The 20905-nt window shown below is 39.2% G+C and overlaps 1 long non-coding RNA gene across 1 annotated transcript; it reads left to right on the top strand.

Annotated features, from left to right (window-relative positions):
* Positions 1-3469: 3469 nt before the first annotated feature.
* On the top strand, positions 3470-20664 carry LOC125319875. The gene is made up of 2 exons (XR_007200925.1): positions 3470-13150; positions 20482-20664. It is a non-coding gene; the product is annotated as an uncharacterized LOC125319875 (long non-coding RNA).
* Positions 20665-20905: the final 241 nt, after the last annotated feature.

The raw sequence follows: 20905 nt of genomic DNA, 5'->3' as shown, positions 1-20905 counted from the left end.
GCTTGGGTTCACATCTTTATGTGTGGGAAGACCCTCTAATTCACTGGCTTACAGCACACATGGGGTGCTGCAGACCCCTCACTTTAGGTGGAGAGGGACCTGCAACTCCAGCGTTTCTCTGTGTGAGGCCACTGAACTTCCTTGCTTGACATCAGGCAAGAGAGGTTTTGACAAAATCCATTAATTTAATGGATTCAAATGAAAGAAATAGAAAACTTTGGCATGCAAGTAGAAATTGAAAAAGGGAGTTTCTTGGCAAGGAGAGAAAGGGAGTTGAACACAGTTTGGGAAAAGCGATTTGAGAGAGAGGCAATGGAAAAAGTCATGGGAAGGAGGACAGGCACACAGAGGCCATATGTAGAAATTTCTGAAGAAAAAACCCCAGAAGGATGACTCACAAATGTAGGATGGGAGAGTAGGAATCAATATGCTGGTGGAAGACTGTAGCATAAGGTGAAGTTTGTTAGAGGATTGCCGGATGAGAATATCAGGAGGGGCTGTGACTTCGCTGCAGAGCCGTTTGACTGAATGACCAATACAGATCCCATCGAGCCCCTGGGGAGAAATACGGGTGAAGATCTCTCCTTAGATGGCTCTGAAATGTCTTCTCCAGGTGGACAGACTTTGCCATCATAAATGAAATCTTAATACCACACATTTATTCTGTTTTGTGAACACAGTAATATGAAATACATACATACATACATATATATAAAAATCAACAATTTTATTCATGATAGAGAATTTGTATGAGTTATGCTACCATATTTGCTGGAGTATACAGGTCCAAATGAGAGCTGTATGGCTTCTTAGTCTTGGAGTGAACACATAAAAGTTGTGTTGTTTTTATTAGTGCATTGTTTTAGTATAAACTTCAGAGTTAAATGGTACTGCATGCCACTTTCTGGTTATGGAATTTTTGGGGTGGAGGGACTAGAATAGAGAGGAATGTGAATCGAGGGGCTCTAGGAGTTATTGCTGATGCTTATGGAGGAAAATGGGATCTGGTATACTGGAAATTCATTAACTTGTGACATTTCAAAGTTCTGGAGTTGTTTCTAAGTGTGTGGGACAGGGCTTAAGGGGGAGATTAGATAGGTAGGTAGAGAGATATACAGATAAAAGTACAGTAATTTATTATTCTATTACTTTTCTAAACTCCTTTTATAGCCATGGAAGGTACTTTGTCCAAGATGAATAAATCATAGCCTTACTTACATGGCAGTTTTGTCAAGATGACTCTGCACTGTACACATAGTGTACCATTACACAGTGACCATGGAATAAGCACAACTGTCATAATTAAACTTAATTTATCATGGTTTCTCTGCAGTTTAAAAACGAACCTCCGCCCACAAAAAAAAAAATACCCCCACAAAACTTCTATTTTAGGTAGCCACTCTTCTCCTTCCTCTGTTTTCTATTGAACAGAATCTTAAAAAGGTAAAGCAATCAGGAAATTGGAGTTGTAGCTGTCTAAAGTGCACTTCCAGTCTGAAAAATCACACGCCCCTAATAAGAAGTAACAGGATACCCAAAAAAAAAAAAATTCCATGAGAGGTTGTGAAGACCATCATACTTTAATCCCTGGATTTTGTGGTTTTGAGGTTTGGGTTGTGTTTAAATATGTTCTTTTCTGTCCCTTCGATTATGAGAATAGCCTTGAGAAGTAGATTTTTAAATGTTTTTGTGTTTGAGGTGATCTGAGCTGGTGTGACTGGGGTGTTTTCAGATCTATTAGGGTAGTTAAGAACTTTTTAAGCTCTGCCACACTCAAGCAGTCATACCACTTTTCACAATGAGCAAAGAGGCTGTGCTACTTCCTTATGTAGAGCTTTGTAGTGACAGCATAAACATCCTCATGTCCTCACATAAAGGAGATTGAGGATTGTGACAAACTGTGGCAGTTACGATGATTAACTAGTGCTGGTAGGTGATCTGCTGTGCTGTGGAAAGGAAGAACAAGCACACTGTTTTTTGAAGAGGTTGTAGAACTTCAGGCACAAAACTACTGTATTAACCAGCACTCTATTGTGACTCACTGGTGTAATTAGAAACACACCGTGTTTATTTGTATCCCTAAAACTAATCAGCTAAATTTACTCCTCCTCTAGGAATATTGAGACCCATCTCATGTTTCAGTGGATCACAGAGGCTAGCATTTTTGTGCTCAACATCATTGTTTGTTTAGAAATGTCACAATTCTCTACCACATAGCAATTCCCAAATGCAACCCCATGTAAATCAATACAGAGCAGCTTGTTTATCTGGGGAGAGAGGCATCAGTTCAGCAGATTATGAATTTTGAAAAATTAGAGTTTTGTATATGCTGCTTGGTTGTGACATGGCTGCTAAGGAGCGAATCTGAGCTGACAGGAATTTTTAATGACAGTTTTCACTGCATGCAGTCTTTGCTTAAAACCAAAGGAGCTAACAAAGCAGCACTGGTGCATGGACAGCTAAAGCCTTTCAGTGAAACAGTAGTTCCAGATTAACAAAATGTTGTTATCTGCTCTGAACTTCTCACTTGCAGTTCCTTTGCAGGAAATCTTGAAAAATCTTGGGTTTCTCCCTACCTAAATGGCACAGGAACAATTTTCAAAGCTGGAAAAGTTTCCAGGCATTCCTCCTAACCACTTCTAAACTGTGGTTGTCTTAAGACACCATCTTCCTTATTAGTTAAGCTTAAAAAATACCTGTCAAGTCTTATTTACTAAAGATTAATTACATTATTTAATTTTATCATACATTTTCCTGGTGAAGCACAAGTGCGGGAGTTAAGGCAAAACACTGCATCATGGAGACCTAGATGGTGAGGTTTGTGGAGTTTAGTAAGACAGGATGTTTCAAAGCTAGCCACTTTGAATCAGACTTATGTAAGAAAGTTACATATAATAAACAGCTTTTCACAGCTGGATCCTAATGATGTGAAGGTTTACTTCAGGCCTATAGTGCAGGTTTTTTCCTCCTTTGTATGTCAGCATTTAGAAAATAAAGGCGTGTTTCTACAAGTTTCCACTTTTTAGAATTGTTTCAAGTTTTTATGATTGAGACTGATTATGTTGGATGTGAGCACATTCCCGATTTTATAAATATGTGATTTTGAAATGAAATACATTACAGTGCTTGCTTTTGTGTAATATGACTACATAAAAACAGTTTGTTCCCCCAAGATCCAAACAAGCAAAATATGTTCTGTATTTACTTCATGGATTCAACCACAAGAAATTTGACCTTATTTGCGTAGTTTCTTTTCTTTTGAAAACATGCAATATCCAACATGTTCATCTACCTTGTATTAAAACCACTATAAAAGATGGGTTTTTTTCAGTATGTGACATCTCACACTAATACAAGCCAGACATTTTTGTTTTCTGTATGATGCAATAGCAAAAATCTAATACTTTCAGAAGGTAGAGAAAATTCCGTACTTCAGGTGGCAGTTAATGTTACATGGGAGAAATATGCCTGTGTTTACAGTTGCCAATATTTGTTTATGTGAAACATTATATCTTTATATAATTCTTCATATCCCTCCCATTTAATTTAAGTTATGAAGGTTGTAGAGAGGGGTTACAAGCCAGACTATTGATTTTGCCAGCTTACACCATCTGGAGTTTTTTCTTCCTTAGTCTTAAGTACCAGGAAACAGGGTCAGGAAATCCAGAACTCTGACCATAAAGAATGTGTTTTTCAAAAAAAGTCACGCTAGTTTTAGCAAAGTACAGAGTTGAATTTTTCAGCAGTGCTGACCATTTGGGACTCCACTCAGAATCAGTGGAAACAATCAGTGTGTATAGCTGCACACTGGGAAAGAAATCAATAAACCTGCAGTTTACATTTCTGAGACCGAGCAGTACTGATCAAACCAGCTTCCTTGACACCCTTGCACCTCAGTGCATAGAACTGTGACAGGAACAATGGAAGGTGAAGCTAGATCTTGCTTTGAAGACAGGGTAGCTTTATTTAACTGAGTATTTTTTAATGGGCCTAAGGGGTTAAGCAACTTTCATAAAGGGTCTTGAAAGTATGATGAGGGGCTGAACCCTGGGCTCAAATTTGCCAGTGTTGCTCCATGCATTTTTGTACTCTTTTGTATTCTTTTTGGACCTCTGTAATTCCAGAAGCCTCTTTGATATTAAAGTTTGCACAAACTCCTCTAAAGAGTGAAAACAATTAGCAAAGACTGGCAAAGAGTGATCTAAACAAGTCTGTCTGCCTCTCCAGGGTCAGCCTCAATGACAAGCTCAGCATCATTTTGAAACCACACACCATATCAAACCACAAATCCTAGCATTCCTAAATGGTTCACAATGCAGCTGTGTGTGCAAAGACAAGGAGGTCCATAAGGCCATATTTAAAAGGCATTTGAATACCTAACTATTATTGTCTTAAGCCAAGGTTCGTGAAATAGATTTGGACCTCTGCTTATGGTGTTCTTTTTTCTAGTTAGTAATTTGTTTGCAAACAGAAAAGTTCTTAGAGAAGCAATCTAAATTAAAGTTCTTTCTTTACACAGATAAAAATGCCTGCCTGTAATCTGCCCAGCTGTAGATGAATGAACTAATGATAGGCTCTGCTTTAAGATAAGGAATTGCAGCTCTTCATCTACCTGCTTATTTGGACTGGCTTCCAGAGTTCAGAAAAAAAAGTATCAAATAAGATTTCAAACAAGAAAAGAGATTTCATGGCCCAGCTTCTTCTCTAGTGGATTTGGAGAGCTAGGCTTCTGAGAGTCTATCCGCCAAAGCAACACAATGCATGAAAAGATAATCACTAGGGATGCTGAGGAAAGAAACAAGGATTAAGTGTTTAAAAAAAGCACAGCAATCAGTGTCTGGGTGGATGTGTTTTCTTGAGCTTACCATGAAGTCCAGTTAACCTTGTTAACCACTCAGTGGAAGGATGCCAACATCTATGACACCAAAACAGGTGATTCCTGAAGGTTCTGCATACTCTGAAGCTCCTTCTGGCCCGGTGCTTTTTAGGGTTCACTCAGCATCCTGACCTGGGGTTTGGTCCCTTGCCAAGCTGACTGGCAGTTGTGAAAGCAAACAAAACATAGATTGGTTGCAATGTCCTATCAGTATGTTGTATTTTGAGAAGGGTAAAGGTGTACTAATATTTCTACCCCTAAATTAATATGAGTAACTCTAAAACAAATTATTCCAGTTGGAATGCAGACCAGGTGCATGATATTTTCAATTTTCCTGTTAAATAGAAGTGAATGTCTGCAAAAGGGAGAAATAGTCTCTCTGGGGTTTTTTTAGGAGTGGGAGGGCAGCTACATGTTGCAACATGGACATTTTTTTCAGCTGAAGCCTTCCTTATTTGGGATTTTAAAATGTATTTTCCTCCTACTTTCCACACAGCAGGACACGTGTATTGTTTCCTGGAATTGGAATGATCACCCATTGTTATCCAGATAGCTTTAGCCAAGCATTACTTTCAAGCAGCAATATCCCATGAGAATTTAATCTCCAGAAAAAGAGAACCTATATTAGAATGCAGTTCCTCAGAGTTCACAAATTGCTATTAGAATAGCAACGTTCCACGTGCTTGCTGAGACATGGTAAGTAAACCAGAAGGAAAGACAAGTCACTCTATGAGCAGCAGAACTAGTGAAGCCTGATTTCCTCCAAAGCCATGCACTCTGTCGCCCAACACCACTCCCTACAACAAGCCAGTTTCCCTTCCAGTATCCCAGGAGATGTGCATCTCAGTAACTTGAGAACTTCCTGTGCTTGCAGTGTTTCCAGTTCACCACTTGCCTCTATATTCTCTTCTCTTTTCCCACCCTCTGTGTTTCTGAGGTGAGGGGAGAGATCCTGGCTCAGTTAGGAACAGTCTAATGAGCCAGGCAGTGCCACGTGCCCAGGGGACAGCCAAAGCACATGGGATGCCACACCATGCCAAAGGGAATGGTGTGTAGGAGTTCCCTCAGCAAGAATACTGGGTTTTGTTTTCTTTCTCTGTAGATACATAACATAATTAATTGGGTAATTAAGTGTCTTTGCGATGTCTGGTTTTGTCACACAGGCTGAAATGGATCAACAGATTGAAAAGTGAGGAGGAGAGACTGAAAAAACTTTCTTCCTTAGACACATATGCTGGTAGTGTACCTGCCATTTAGCACTGAAAGATATAGCATTAGCTATTTGAGACATCTGGATGGCACATAATGATTATAGTATGGAAACTCAAATAAATAAATAAACAAACAATTAGTTATCTACTGCAGCTGGGTAATTCAGTGGGTATGAAGTTTAGCATAAAAAACAACTGGCTGCCCTCTCATGTTGTTGAGCTGGAGGGTTCATCTATAAATTAGTAAATGGACTCAGTGTCCGCTCTTCTTTCCTTAGTCTTAGTTATATGATGTATATAGAACAAAAGTTGAGCTCTACAGAGTCTCTTTTTGAAGTTTGTGCTCTGTTTAATAGAGTAACCAAATCTATCTGACTTCCCAGAAGACTTATTATTTAGAATTGGATAAATGTATTTAGGGTTTGGAAAGTTTTATTTGTTTTCTTCACCCAGCCATGCTAACTGTGTTCTAACAAATAAACACAGGTATATGAAGTAATTTTTTTTAAAAAAATTCTAATACATTGTGTTTATGGGAGTTGAGATGTCATAATCACGTTGCATATGTTATTAACATGAGACCATCTAGAGGAAAGAGTGCTTTAACCCTTATATGAATACAAAGCGAGCTTCTTCTTTTATGAATTTATTTCCTTCCATTATATATAAATTTTCTTTCGCTATGGATCCTCACATAAGGCAATGGTTTATTTTAAGTCCTTTCTACTATTTCTTGCTAGGATTTAAAACTTGAGTCATTATATTTTATATAATCCACATCACTGTAAGTGCTGTAACTTGATTACTCCCCAGAGGTCTCTTCATGTTGATCACATTGGGATAGCTTCCTTCATGTGGCTAGGGCAATTATATTAAAGTCTGAAGAACCAAGACTGTATTCTTTGAAAAGTGGCTGGATCTGAAATATAAGCTATTCCATACTGTAGTAAATGCCATGTAATGGAAACATAAAAATAACTAACTTGAAAGATTCAAAATTATATATGTTTTTTTGCAGCTCACAGAGTAACTTTTAATAACTGCTGGTACAGCTGTTACAAATAAAATATGCTTTCTGATTCAGTTGCTTACTTTTTTTGGATGACAAAGTTACTTAATAGACAGTCCTTTGCTTTCAAAGAAATTAAAAATTCTGGAGAATTAAATACGTATTTATCTATTTATTGCAAACAGAACTAAGCATCTGTCTATTTCAGCTAAGATACTTAGTTCACTCTCTGAATGCCTACAGCAAAGTTTACTTCTTTGTGCAGGTGAAGAATTTTGATTGTTTTTTTTCCTAATCCTCAATTCCTCTGTTTTATTCTCTTTTCTCTTGTACCAAATACAAAAGGTCCATTTGTCTTTAACAATTGATTGAACCAAGAGTTGTGTATTGTATATGTCCATTGTGCCTTTTTAGTAGCCTGTAGTAGTTTGTAGTTTTAGTAGCCTCTAGCTGTTGCTTCTACTCATTATTTCTCACGAATTTTTAGTAGCCTTTAGTTATTGTTCCTACTCATTATTACCTTGCCTTACCTGCTCTGCCTGTGTCACAGAATGCTCTTCAGAGCTGGATAGACTTTATCAAACATGATATCACTCCTTTATAAAGCCTCCTGCTAGGTCTTGTCATTTGTGCATGAGGGATTGCAGATTGCTCATCAATCTGAGATTCCAAGCTGACTGCTTGTGCCAAAGTGTCTCCTGCCTCTCTTCCCCTGTCCTGGGAGGACTCAGCCTTAGCAATCTATTAAAAAGTGCAAGGCTAAGGCAGATAAGCCGCAAGACAAAGTGGAAATGAAAAGGGGCTCCTGAGGTCCAGAGACAGATGCAGTGTAGAAAGTGTGAAAGTGTAATTCAAGACAACAACCTTGTGCTGCTCCTCAGTTTTTTATAGGACCTGGAGCATGCCAATACATCCTCATACAGTATCTCTGCTTTTCCCTGACCTCTGAGCATAGAAAAGGGTTGCTAGCCTGTGAAAATGGCTGTGCCCTACAACTGTAGAGCTTAGCTGTGTTTTGATGGGTTTGGCTTTATTGGTTATTGAACAACAGAATGTAAATCTTGGGCTATGCTTTCTCCCCAGGGTTCTCTATTCCCATGACTGCACGTGACTATTCCCTGTCTGCAACGTCTTCTACTGCTAAGACCATGGTCTCTCCCTCACTTTTCAAACGCAGATAAATTAACCACAGGATCACTGAACCCAAAGAGACCTCATGTCTTTCCTGGTATACAGCTGAATGGACCTGATGACTACATCAGCCATTTTACTGGAGCAGTTTTCAGGTGTTTTCTAAATCTTCATCTGCCCTGTGCTGTTCATTGTAAGCAACAACAATTTAATATGTAGAGAGCCAAATGACAGGCCTTTTTGAATACTCCTAGGCAGTATATGCTGTATATGCTCCTCTTCCTGAGGAGTTTGGGCATGCAGCCAGTTTATTTAAAGGCATCTAAGTTTTCTCTGTTGAACAGCCTGAGATGATAAATGCTAAAGTGGTAAACTGCTAACATGTATAGGTCTGGGACCAAGTGTCTCCAAACACATGGTAAAGTCAGCATTGTGCCTCTGCCAACTGCTCTCTTTTTCTTACCATGTGCTGGCAAGGAGTCTGTGGCTCTTTCAGTATATCCTGTCTCTTGATCAAAACCAAAAGCTTGTTATAGCCTGTACATTGTGCAGAAGCCTTCCCAACCATTCCATAAATCCTTTACATTTTTCCACATGCAGATGGTTTACATTTTCCATTCTCTCCTATATCTGCATTGAATAAAGTTTTTTATCTTACAGTGACTTCAACTGAAAAATAAGCACCCATCCATTATACCATTATACCATGTTTCTTCATTTGAGAAAGAGTCTGAGGAGTACTCTTATAAGTTTATTACCTTTGCCTTGGAAAGCTTAGGACTTTATAAACCTCTTTGACATGAAGTACTCATTGGGGGCTCTATAGGAGTTAAGAATCAATAATTTATGTGGGGTTCCTTCTGCACTTCCTAGTCAAAAACCTCAGAGGTGGAGGGTATTTTTTCTTGATTTTTCTGGGCTCAGAAGAAATTGTAATATTGATGTGGTTCAGAAAAAGATGATTAAGTACTCTTCCCCTTTGCTTCTCCAAGAGTGCTTTCTTTGTTTTTATACTATAACAAGACAAGTGCCTTCTTCAGTCAGTGCTGCCAAGAAGCGGGTGTAGCCCCCATGCAGGTCATTAATTCATTAATTCAACAGAGTCTAAACACAAAGTTTAGAAGGCAAAGTCATATCACTTGCAGTAATTTGGTGTTATCCCAGTATTCATGATAAGAAACAGTTTTGTTATGTTAACCCAGGGTTTGGTCTGGCTTGTCAGCCCTTGAAGGTCTGGATTTTAACTGGGAAGAGTACTGTGCTAGACTGTCACTCAGAAAATGATACTGCACAGGCATTGACAGTATTTACATGGCATTTAGAGAAGCAAATAATTCATTAAATATGAATGGAAATGAGACAATTATCACTTCTTCATTGTTTCCTTTTTTCCACTCTCTGTATTTCCTCTTCAGGGGGATGGGAAACGTTCATATTCTTTTCCTTTGCTCTCACAGACCATAACACTGGCTCAGCACAGGAGGGGGTGAACAGCTGCATGAAGGCAGGAAAAAATAATCAAGACTGAAGGAGGACAGGAAATTTTAAAACCAGTGCTGCCACTAGAGACGTGTAAGATGACATTGCACCTTCCACAGAGCTGAACATTTGCTAACATACCAGAACTCTCACAGAGATGTTCTGCATGTGTGTATATATCACATGCCCAGAAAGCACAGAGTTGGCTGCAGCAATAAATCCAATTGGTGAAAAGTTCCAGCATTTCTACATATTTTTCTTTTCACTTTAGTTGAAGGGTCTTTGCTGAACTCCAAATGCTTCACTTCAAATTTAGAGCCTTGTAGATATTTTTGTGTCTTTTTTTAATAGTATATTTATTTTATCATTATATATCTGTTAAGAAAGTTTTTTGAAAGAAGTACTGTAGATATTTTAGTAGTAAGTATGTTAAACTTTATTCAGTAAATTAATTACAGAGTTAGGAAGTTACAGTCATTATTTAATTGTTCACTGTTTCATAAATGATATTAAAAATTATAATATGACTGTCAAATTAAAATGTGAACAATTTAAAACACATTTCAAAATTAAACAACTTTGAAATTATACAGTCTGGTACTTCTGAATGTTTTGCTTCACATTAACTCAAAGTATCACTTTAGTATTTCTCACCAAAATTAGTGTTTCCTGTTTGTTGCTCAAGATACACACATATTCTACATCTGCTATGTGCCAAGATTTGTGTGGGTGGGTGTGCTAGCTAACAACTGTACCTATGAACTTCTGTCTGCAGTGGGCAAGAGTAGAGCTAGGGATGCAGCCTTGAGCATGCCATCTCAGTTGTGAGAGGCTTTTGAAGAGTAAGTAAAGAAACAATAGAATAAAAAAAAGTCAGAGGAGAAGAAACAGCTGTGATACCAGGATGCAAGCCCCCAGTATTATTTTGCTACTTACAGTCTCTGTTGCTGTTTATTTGGTGCTTACCTGTTTTGCTGGACCTCAGCAAGCTGTGCACTTGCGCAGTTTTTCTTCATTTCACCAGATGGTTCCAGTGAATTTCATGGTCAAGATCTGATTCCCAAGGCTGTTAGAGGGGCTGGTCCTTTCTGTCTGGTAAGATGCTTACTTAGCTCTATCCATTTTCTGATTCTGCAGTTAATTTGTTGCGGTAATCCATTTTACACAGAACAGGTTAGATACTTTTGGAAGCAACCACAAAAACTTCCTAGGCTTACTAGAGAGAGGCATGTTTACATGAAGCATTCAGTGTAAAAGTTGTAACATTAGACCTCTACTAATTTCTCTTTTGGTTTTGAGTCAACAATATTTCTACAAACATTAAAACATGTAACGCAAATAAGGCATCAGTCATTCAGAATTTCCTCTCTTTTTTTCCACCCCTCCTGTTGGAACTCTGTTGTTCCAGTTCTCTGACTATTTGGACCATTCCTGGAATTCTTGTTTTTAATTTAAAAGTTCCAGAAATGTTGTTGTGCAGCTTGTCTGCATCTTTTTTTTGCAATTGAAAATGAAATCACTTTGCTGACAGAATTTACAATATAGAATAAGAGAATCTCTAACTGTCCTAACCAGCTGTGCATGTTCACATTCATGAATCTAAAAGTGTGTGCAAAAGTTGTGGCATGTTGTGAAGGTATCCTGAGCTCTCTTTCAGTATCAGACAGCAGAAAAGTAATAATGTGCATATACTTAGAGCAGCGTGATGCCAGACTTTTAAAAAGGGGTTATCAGAAATTTATGCTCTTTTAATTGGCAATATATATGACGTTCCTCAATTAGAGATGTATGGACACCTTCCTTTTACCTGTAACATTCATACTTTGACGTGCCTTCATCCCAAACTTCTTTCCAGTTCCAAATCTGTCACTCAGTTCCCACCACATGACCTCTTTCCCCTTCTGCTAATTTCAGGAAAGCTGCTTTTTTTGGCACAACAGGCATGGCAAGGGCAAGTGTTGGTGTGGCAAACCACTACACCAGCCATGACAGGTACCCTCAGATTCTGCATGTGAGGCATTTGTGCTTGGCAGGTTAGATGGTAGATGAGGCAATAGTCTCATTTTGGTGTCTGTGACCCGTTTTCTTCACCTGCTGGTGAGTATCATTATTTCACAACTTCTGGATAGATATATGGATGATAAAAACTGTGAGGTCCTCTACAGCCCTGGATATATAACTCTAACAGGAGCTCAGGCAAGGAAAACTGATGGCTGCAGAAGTGGGAGATGTCTCCCCTAGGAGAACTTTTACCTTGGCCCTATCTTCCCTGTGCAGTGGTTCATTGTCTCACTGAGCTGTGAGCTGCTGGGGTAGTGGGGAACCTTCCTGAATTGACCCTCTCTGATGGTATTAAGGCATACAGCAGAGCAACAGAGATATCAATAACAGTAAACACAGTTAGGCAAAAGTTAGCTTGTTTGCAGTTTTAGGAGGACAGTCATGATGTTAAAATGCAGTTACCATTCCCCATGGTGAAGTCTTCAGCTCTTGCCTGCTATGATCACATCACATCGTTTTAGGGTTGACACAATGAATTTGGGATGAGTACTGAGATAATTCTTGGGATACACTCCAAAATTCATTATTTCTGCTACATACCCACAGCAAGGAATCATTAAGATATTTGAAGCAATCTCTGACTGCCATTTTACAATACAATAAAATATGTTTATGCAACTGAAGTATCTATTATGTGAGAGAAGGAAAAGAATGATTAAGTAGTATAACAAAAGTGGCATACTACCAGAGATTTGGCTCACTTGCACTTTTCATAAATACAACTGTGTTAACTAAACTTTGAAAATATTTTCAGTTTGAGACATAAAAAAATGTATATATGCAGTAGTTCTGGTTTTGAGATGGAGTCCTGAATAGCTGTATTTGGTTCAATAACTTTGTTTGGGATATTCCCCCTAATATTCTTTTGAAAAACTACTTCTTGTTGTAGAAGATTCTCTAGCAACAGGATTAACCCCATAATATACAGAATATGATCAGAGGGAAGTAAAGAAGCTGAGAATGGAGTAAACCATTACAGGAAGTGTAACCTGGTGTGCATTACCATTCAAACAGAATTATTTAAGGGAAACTTAATTACCAAGGGAAAAGAATATGTATCAGGAGAGGCAGCTAGTGAAGAGGTGATGGAAGGGGTAAGGTGAGACAGCTCTTAGTTTGGAAGGTGTATTGTCCACTGTGCTCTGTATTGCTTTTTACACCTGACAATGTCTTCCTGGCCCAGAGAAGTAGTGGTTTAATACTGTACACCCATATAACACCAAATTAATTGCATTGCTGTCTATATAATTTCCTGACTAATCAGCACCCACTCTTTATCTTATGACAGCATTGTCCAGGGATTATGATCCAGAGACTTGCAGAAAGAACTCCATTGGGATGAGATCTGCATTTGCCCTTTGTGCTTCCTAAGTCTAAATGGAGGTAAGATGATAGAGTTCAATGTTTGAGATTTCCATGTACTTTGAAATTAAATTGGACAGACTATTGTAAAGGTTCTAATGTACTCTTGTTTGTATCCAACTTTAAGAAACTGCTCACAAAGGTCTCTTTGTTCAGTAAAGGTGGGATGTCTCAGCCTTCACCTGCACCATACTTGGGGAAATCTTTGCTAAATATGTTTTAATGTAATCTTTGTGATAGAGGGGTGTCCCAATTACATGTTGTGTGTCATCTTTACTTTGAAATATGTTATCTCTGGTCTGACCAAGATGCAGAACAGGCAAAAGGGGAATCAGCAAAATGTGTGTAATGTCACTCTGCACAGTGGTTTCCAAAAATTTGCTGCAGCAGAAGGCCAGTGCTGGTGTCATTTTTTGACAGTCCTGGAATTATTTTCTTGCCTTTCACAATTCATGCCAAAATCATTCTGTGTTGTAGTGCTTTCACTTTTCTTGTTGCTCTTTCCTCTGCATTTTGAAATGTCTTGATTTATGGAAGAGTACCCTACTGAGGCTCAAGGTAGTTAAGCTAGTTGTTGGTGATGTGTACTCTTCTATGCTGAGCTTCATCTTTGTCTATCAACCACAGCAGGAAAAAGCCTTTCCTGTGAAGTGTCTGTTTATAACCTCTAAGGTGCCATCAGCTTAAGCAGAGTATGGAACAGTAGCCCACTGAAGGGGAAAGAGAACACTTTGTTCTGTTACAAAAAGGAACACTTCAGAGTTCACATTTTATTGGCACATGCATTATTTTGTGCACATGGTGAGGGAAGAAGTCATGCAACGAGGGACCAAGGGAATATTAAATGAGTCAACGAATTGAGGAGGTGCTTGAAAGGGGTAATCAAAACCAGGAGGGTTTGTTACTTCAGAAAAGGAAACACTACAAAGAATAGGCTGTTCATCCTGGACATCATTTGAAATGCGCATGAAATGGGTGTGGATTTGGTAATAAAAGCTGAGTTTGCTTGACAATCTTTCAATAGCTTACCATGAGTTCCCAGAACAAAAGTTATTTTAAACTTCCCTTTTGTAAATGAGCCCATGATAATCCTGGTATAGTTATGTTGGATATCTGCTTGAGCTTTGAGGTTTATCTCTTCTGAAGTGTGACCTTCAGGGGGTGGGACATGGATCTTGTGGGGTTCAGTTTTAAATTCTGGTTAAAACTGAAGCTGGGATCAGACATCCTTCATTCCAGTCAGAAGTGACCCCAGGCAAGAAAATTAAGACCCATTCATAACCCAAGGAACTGAAAATGAGTGCATGTCCTATGATCTGTGATGTGTGCACTGGTCCCTCCAGAACCAGGTGGACTGATGTGAGGACAGGGGTGGTGCACAATGCCTGCAAGTGAGATTTAATGGTAAGTTGGTATTTAAGATGACTCAGAGTCAGTATGATACCAGGCCAGTAAAGGAATTATAGGGAGCCAAAGGGTTCCTTCAAGATGTGAATGAAACAGTTTGGGACCACTATGGGATAAGAGTCTTAAGGACTGAAGTTCAGCAAAAATACATCAAGAGTTTCTCTCTCCAAGTTACTGAGTGTATTATAAATTTACCAGAAGTCACTAACTAACACTTCAACACATAATTCTGGCCTGTGAGGTCCGGTGACCACAGCAGATCATCCCAAAGGTGGTGGGAAGGGAAGAATCCTGGGGCCCCCCTTCTTTTGAGTGGCTAGCACTACAAAACCATGCTCTCCTGCAATGTCAGCATTGACCTTCTCATGGGCTGAAGCTTTGAATACTTTGCCAGGATGTCCTTGCTTTTTCCATGGTATTTGTTTTGGTTTATCTGCCTGCTAGGCTCCCCTCTTCCCTCACCTCACAACTAGATTTGCTAATTTCAGTGAAGACTGTGGTTAGCAGCCCATTTCTATACTTTATTGATGTCATTTTTCTGTTTCCAGAACAAACTAATAACATATGTTGCATGCACCCAAACTTTCTCAGGTTGAATCTGTCTTAGTTTTCAGTCATTTCTCAGTTGTGGGTTAGGTTTTTTTGGCATGGAGACTGTGTTTCTGTCACCCCTGTACCAGAGATGAAGAATTTGGGATGCTCCTTTTTGTGACATGTCCCTCTGTCTCTCATAGATATTTGATAGTTTCACGGTTTAGATTGATCGTAATGGCACAAGTTCCTCATCTTGACTTCATTACAAAACTAGCATTCCTGCAGCTTGACTTTGATGATTCAGAAATTATTCACTGAATGAGCTAGTGGCATAACTAGTGGTAGCCTGCTGCCTTCTAGGCCCTGTGCCTTCCTACCATTTCTCCTCACCTTGCCATCAGCTTGGAGTCTTCTCACTGATCTTCATATCACTATTGCCATCATCCTCAGAAGTGCGTCCTGACTGTGCTCTCCTGAGACTTTTCCCATATCAGCTCAAAAACCACCACAGCACACTTAGGAGTTGGTGGCATGGGTCAGCCTGCAGTCCCACACAAGTCTACAAAAAGATCAGAAATGCTTCCAGCTCTATTATTGCCACTGAGCTGTTCTCAAAGGCATCTACTGTATCATTAGTCTGGAAAGAAAATCTTGCTTTTGTAGCTCTAGCTTTTCAAACACAGACAAGTGCACAGAAGTGTTTTATTGGGTTTTCTTCTTTGTCTGGTTTTTGGGGTTTTGTTTTGGGTTGTTTGGTTGGTTTTTTTGTTTGTTTGTTTGATTAATATAAAGAGCTACCCAAAGGCTCGTCCACATCCTTTATTTTGTTATGATCTTTTCTGCACCAAAGACAGGGTCTAGTAGCCAGCAGCATTATTATTTTACACACACTAATTTGAAGTGAAAAATGTATTCCTCTTGTGAGTAGGGATGTCCTATTTCTGTATCTCATTTTATGTCACATTCTTTGTAGAAAACTGATTTGTACAAGAGCTAAGGTTACATTCCCTCCTCAGGTCCATCCATGCAAAAGCTTTATTAATTATATTTTATAATTTATGCATTTTGAGACTCTTCCACGATACATGTTTTCTTGAGACAGGTCACATGTCACCAAGTACAGAGATTTGCCAAAAATATTGAAACTCTTTGCCAGCAAATCACACAGGCTTCAGGAGATATATATATATTTTTTTTTTCAATTGTCTCATTGGCTCAGAGTGTTTGGAGATCAGATGAGGTTAGATTTAGGGTTTGTCAGAGCAAACCTGGCAAGTAGAAATTAAGAACTGCAATGGGATTGCAAGCTGCACCACAAGAATTCTAAACTGGTACTGTGGTCTGAGATGCCAGAAGAACATACTAAGGGGTTAAACAGGAGACCTGCTTTATTCCATTTATAAATCAGGCTCAAACCTTAGTACATTTCCGCCAAAGGCCTGCCAGAAAGAGGCCCTGGAAAACAGGCTGTCTAGGGTCTGTAGGGAGATACAGAGCTCTGGCCAATTTGATCACAAGTTGACACGTAGCCACATTCTGCAGTGAAGCACAGGTTTGTTGGACCAGTAAGGAAGGGAAAGTTTTGTGAACTTCTTCAAGAAGTCTATCTTTCAAAATACGAAACCAGAATCTGGGAGTAAAGATGATGTGTAAGCTTTATATCTGTTGAAGTCTTGGGTGTTTAAGTCTCTGTCATGGGAATTCCCACCAGTAATCTTCAGGTCTGACTGGCTTAGTGAATATTTTAATGGCAAAAAAAATGTGAAGAAACAACGGTCCTCATTTCTCAGAAATTTTTGAAAATCTGACACATCTCAAAATGTGGCAAACAGTTTATAATCTTAGAAGACAGATTTAAAACAATATTTCAGAATGTGAAGTGTATATATATATATTTTTTTTTTTTTTTTTTTAAATGATGATGAGCCAGCAGAGCTTGCTGTAGATGTGCAGTAATAGGGAACTGTTGCAGAGCTAGCTCCCAGTACAGAAAAAGCAAGTATTTTCTTAGGAAAATGGGCTAGGAAAGATTAAGTTGACATTTATAGATGTGGTGACCTTAAAGAAGTGGATCTGTAGAGCAAAGCAGTCGGTACAGAGGACCCAGTCCCCAAACCATGTGTATTTCCAGGGACTTAACTTTGGATTAGCTGTGATGACCTGGACCTCTCTCTTCAGTGTCCTGGACTGAAGGCCCATCAGTGGCTGGAGTGCACAATGTGCTCCAGGAGAGAGGCTTCAAAAGTCCTGACAAAGACTGAGCATGGCTCACTGTTCTGGAGAGCCGGACTGGCTGGCACCAGCCTAGTGCAGATGAAGAGGTTATTTCCAGCAGGAACAGCCATGGCTTTCTCTTCTGCTGTCCTCCTGTCCTAACAGGAAAGCAAGCTGGACACGCTAAGGTTCTGCTTGTTTCCCTTTCAGCTCCCTCTGCAGCTCTAAGGCTGAAGTAAGCTTTGTGAACCATTTCCTGTACTTGGCTGTTGCAATCTTAGGCTTGCATACCATCCAAGAGCCCTCCTTGCAACAAAAGCACATGAAATGAGAGAAGACACGCAGGTCTTTGACCCAACTCTTTGGTCCAACTCCATTGGTGAGAAAAAGTTTACAGTATCCCAATACGTCAATTTTTCAAAGTTTTACTTGATATTCCTCCTAGAGAGCTGATAAATCTCAGTATGACAAGCACTCTGGGGACAAATACTACATTCCTGGTTAATTTCAGTGAAGCTCCCAGAAAAATAATGGACATCTAAAAGCTTGTAAAACATATAATAAAAAGAGCCAACAATTCAAAAAATGATACCATTCATCATATTAAGCAATTTCAATCTACTAACCACTTTCATACAGTCTGACAGGATGGAAGCCTGAAAGTGTTTGCATATTTGGGGAAAAGCTGATACCTCTACAAGTTGTTTTTAAGTGCAGTAGCAATCAGAAAACATTAAACTTCACAAGAGAAGAAGTTAAATGGTGTCTGGAACAAAGTTTCGTGGATACACTCATCCTTTTTTTATTAAATCCTCAAGAATTTTCTTTCAAAACTTCATTCCAGAGTGCATTGTTCCAATGTTTTTTTTTCTCGCTAAGTGGACTGGTGAAGATGTGATGTTTCTCTGCCATAGAGCCTCAGTTGCAAGACTTAGTTTATCAGTCCTATCGACTGCCTGCCACAGCTTCAAAGCCAGGTGATAGAATCACCAGCTCCTAAAAAAAAATCTTATAAAAATGCAGCCTCCTTAATTGTCATCTTCTGCTCATATTCTGGTTAGTGGTGGTTTTCCTGCCAGCTGTGCATACTTCTTGGTTACTTTTTACACTGTTCTGTGGATCTCTTCACGTTTCCTGGAAATGCTTTCCTGAGCCTCCCTGAGGAGGAGGTGGTTCTACCATGTGTCCTACCTTCAAACAGGGCTGCAGGTCTTTCTGGCTTCGAGTACCCTCAGCTCTTTGGAGGGAGTCTTCTGCACTGTGACTCTGCTCACTGGACACACTGTCATTTTGTCCAACCCCAGTTATATGATGCATCATTATTCTATTTTACCCATACTATTTAGGGACTGCTCTGTTGTCCTTCACAAGCAGAAGTACCCAAAGAAATAGCTTTGTTTTGCTCCAGTGGCTGTTCTTTCTCCAGTGGTGGGAGCTGTTGCTCCTACCCACCATTTGCTCTGCAGACCCAAACCATCTCAGTAGTACCTAGATCTACAAAGGCAGTCAGCAAGGCCCTGGCAAGCAGCTCACAGCTCATCCATAAAATGAGAACAGAATTTACAAACAAACTTTTGCATGGTTTCATTGTCTGCAAGACAGAGGATCATCAGTGGCCTGTCAGTCTGAAACACCAAGGAACATATTTAATTAAAGCTTGGGTGAAAAATTATTCCAGTTATAGATCATACATCATTACCAAAAATGGTAGTATTTCAAGCATGCTTCCCTTCATACAGCTTTTTAATTAGATGTATCACTTGTTGTGGTGAAAGCGCTTTATTTGCTCGTATAGTGACCACCACAAAGTGACACCTCACTCAAAATCATTAACCTGAATTTTCAGTTTCATGCTTTTTGATGACATTGTAATGCTTGGTCAAATTTGACCCTTTAAAATTTGAAATCTTCTCCACACTGCCTTTCTGTATTGCACTGTACTGGCCAGTTAAGACAGTCCTGTCAACACAAATACAGATCCATGTTCAGTTGCTACTGTGACAATTTGTCAACTTAATATCCACTCACAGTTCTGTACCAGGAGTGTACAAAATCTCTTGAGGGCAAAAACAGTGAAACAGAGTCTGTTGGGGAGTTTGTTTGTTGGTTTGGGTTGCTTGTTTGTTTGTTTTGTGGTGGTGTTGTTGATTTGGTTTGTTGGGGTTTTTTTCTTATTAGGGAAAGATGCCTCATTCTTTCAAGTCTAATTCTAGTTACTTGGTAACAAGTATCACGTGTGTTGAGTTTCATATTGAAGACACATACTCCATAAAGAATGTGTTAATCCTGAGTCCACAGGAAAGCTGAGAACTTCTTTAATGTGCCCAGACAGAAGACGAGGTCCTCAGCTGCTCATGATTTGTTCATCTGTATAAAACTTATTTGCAGCTATGCTAACTGTGCATGTCCATCTGTAGCTCACACTTCCTACTTCAGATGGCTGTGAAACATCCTGAAGGATCCACTTATTTGGACCTTCAGAGCAATTGTACAAGTTTGCAACTTCAGCATCTTCTATGGAAGAGCTCCTGCCACAGATGCTCCCAGGCATTACAACATTTTTGGCTCTGATACATTATTGTTAAAGAAGGAGAATAAATGATGTAGAGCAAATTACAGTGTGTGAAATGAGCAGACCAAGTTTAAAAAACAAGGGGGCAGGGGGATTTCACTGTGCACGTGGATTCCTTGTGCCTAGAAATTATGACCTCGTAAATACAGAATATAATACAAGAAATATCAGGCACTTCCCCAAAATCTGAAGAAGAAACACAATCAGATCTGTTGAAAAAAAAAGTTACAGGAGTGCTGATCACCCTTGACTGAATGCTGGAATTGGCATATAAGGCATCACTCATTCTCAAGTTAGATTGAACAAATCACTAAGAATGTGATTTAGGGAATCATCTTTTAGCATAAAAAATATTTCACATTGCTTAAACATGTGTTTTCCTTTTTGTTTGGTATTCAATATATATGATTTATGATGGTATTACAATATTTTTTATGGAAGCAGTGCTATTAACCTTAAAATCTTGAAAAACTTTAGGGGACGGTACCTGTAATATTTTGCTACTTGAAATATGTCAGATTTCCTGGCCAGCTTCCACAGGAAGTGTTCTTTACCTTACTGCACCTTAAGAGATAGTAGACTCCATGCCATCATATGTGACCTTTCTCTGTTGTTCAAAATTTAGAGGACACCAACAAGACTTTGAACAGCTGGTGAGCATGGCACAGACTCCATCCTCTGAAACAAGATGGTAAAGTTTGTCCGATGCTTTGGTACTCTTCAAAGCAACAGAACTGTCTGACTTCTATTATAACAAGTGATCTGTTTCTATTTTCAGATATGTATTAAAGGCTTCTTCTGACTTAAATACAAGCCTCCTGTTTCTGTCCAAGGTCAAGATCTGATCTGTGCTATGGCCTGAATAAAATACCTGTGCCTCGCTTGCCATGGTCAGATGGCCTGGCTTGCCCAGGAGCTCCTGCATCTTCAGCTCCAGAAGCATCTCATTCAGATGTCTTAACTTGGCAAAGTTCAGCAGAAGGGATGAACTGTAACATTAGCACCAGAAACTCCTCACATGTTTTGTATTGCATGCAATCTATTTTCCC

This window comes from Corvus hawaiiensis, chromosome Z (assembly GCF_020740725.1).
Source record: "Corvus hawaiiensis isolate bCorHaw1 chromosome Z, bCorHaw1.pri.cur, whole genome shotgun sequence".
Taxonomy (NCBI): Eukaryota; Metazoa; Chordata; class Aves; order Passeriformes; family Corvidae; genus Corvus; species Corvus hawaiiensis.
Note: the sequence above shows the minus strand (reverse complement) of the source record. Positions and strands in the feature narration are given on the sequence as shown.